Genomic DNA, 1,766 nt, shown 5'->3' with positions numbered 1-1,766 from the left:
TGTAATTGACGAGCCGGCGTCACTTGGTCACTTTCAGGCGCTTCACGCGCCTCCGGAGCCTTCTCTTCCGTCACCCGGGAGGCGCCCGGCACGGCCTGCGGGGTTTTCAGATCCGGCACCCTCACGGAAACTTAAGCGACCACAACGGCCTCGCTCTGCTCTTCGTGTCCTGGGGGCGGCTGTCCTCCACAGCACGACGCGAACACGCGCATTTCTAGTGCAAGTCCGCATAGAAAGTGACCACGTTGAGCCTTGGATCGCCCCCCCCCCCCCCCACACGCCCTGTCCGGGACTCGGGCCTGGAAGCGGAGGGGGCACCACCCGTGTCTTCCACAAAGTAGAGGCGGCGGCGGGCGCGCTGCCCGGCCGCTTTCCCCCAAGGCCGTCGGGCTTGGGCTTCGGGAAGGGCGCAGGCGTGCGTGAGTGTGCGCGTCTGCCCCTACCTCGGGTGCACGGCGCCGGGCCGGGGAGGGAGCACGGCTGTGTCCGCGCGTGTCGGCGTGTCTCCGGGGGGGGGGGGGCGGCCCGGGCCCCCGCCCCCACCCCCCCCCCCCGCCCCGGGCACGATCCGCTAAGGGGCCGGACAGCTCGGGAGGCGCAGGCCCCCCCGCTCGGCCGCCCCCAGACTGACAGTTAGGGCCCGCCCGCCCGCCCCGGGAAGGGCCCCGGCCCCGGCCCCGAACACCGACCTGTGGGGGTGCGCCCGGCTGGGCCGCGGCCCTCGCAGCAGCAGCAGCAGCAGCGGCGGTGGTGGTGGTGGTGGTGGTGGTGGTGGTGGCAGGCGCCGCCGCCCCGCTCCTCCTCCTCCGCCTCCTCCCGCCGCCGCCTCCTCTTTCCCCGGCGCTGCCGCCACCGCCGGGGCTCATGCGGGACCCGCGCTTCCTTCTCCGGGGCCCGGGGCAAGGAAGGCAGCCCGCGGGGCCGCCGGCGCCGCCGCTCCCCCCACCCCGGGGGGGCTCAGGGCCCGCTGGGCCGGGGCCGGAGCCGCAGGAAGCGCCGCCGCCGCCCGAGGGGCTGTGGGCCGGGGCGCACGGCGGAGGCGGCGGGGCGGGTGGACCGGCCGGCGGCGTGTGTCGGGGAGGGGGAGGTCGGGGCGGCCCAGGGGCCCTGTCGTCTCCTCCAGTCACCCAGAGCCCAGCGCCACCATCTTGGGAGCAACACGGATATCGCGGCCGCGGCGCAGGCTGGGAGGACTGGCTGGGCGGGCAGAGTATCCCGGCAGGCAACGCGAGCGCCGCCCGGGCCTGGCTGGGCGCTGGGGCTCCGGCCTGGGAGAGCGGAGGGGTGGGGACGGCGTGGGGGGCAGCCCGGAGGAAAGGCAGGGGGCGGGGCGGCGGCGGCGGCGGCGGCCGGGCCGGGGGGAGGGGGGAGGGGGAGGGGAGCAGACCGGCGGGGGGGGGGGGGGGGGGGGGGGGGGGGGGGGGGTCCCTGGACTTGGCGGGGAAAGGAAAGGACATCCTGGCTCTCTCCCTGAGCTCTGGCTGGAAGTTTGGGCAGCGCCAGCCGCAGTCCCTCCTGCTGCGGGAAGCCTCTCCTCCGCTGATCCTAGCGCACGCATCGCCGGCATGGCTGGTTTCTAGGCAGCGGTCTGCGGCTTTAGCTCGGGGCCTGCCCTCAGGGACCTCGCAGTCTAACCAGGGAGGCAGCTTGCAAACCAGGGGGTGCAAAAAAGACACCTACTGGGGAGTGCACACGTGCATGCACAACACACACACCTATGCAGATGCTACATGCGTGTCCAGTGTCACGGCAGGATAAGACACCTA

General features: G+C 74.3%; 1 protein-coding gene across 2 annotated transcripts in view; it reads right to left on the bottom strand.

Annotated features, from left to right (window-relative positions):
- The window catches only part of UBE3A (ubiquitin protein ligase E3A), a 95,041-nt gene extending 94,218 nt beyond the window's left edge, over positions 1-823 (bottom strand). For both annotated transcript variants that reach the window (XM_069072954.1, XM_069072953.1), the window contains exon 1: positions 690-823. The gene's annotated coding sequence lies outside the window, so the exon portion shown is untranslated. The remainder of the gene's footprint in view (positions 1-689) is intronic.
- Positions 824-1,766: the final 943 nt, after the last annotated feature.

This window comes from Petaurus breviceps, unplaced genomic scaffold (genome assembly GCF_028583685.1).
Source record: "Petaurus breviceps papuanus isolate PSGF00001 unplaced genomic scaffold, PetGlider_PUasm1.0 90849, whole genome shotgun sequence".
Taxonomy (NCBI): Eukaryota; Metazoa; Chordata; class Mammalia; order Diprotodontia; family Petauridae; genus Petaurus; species Petaurus breviceps.
This window is presented reverse-complemented; position numbering and strand designations above follow the sequence as displayed.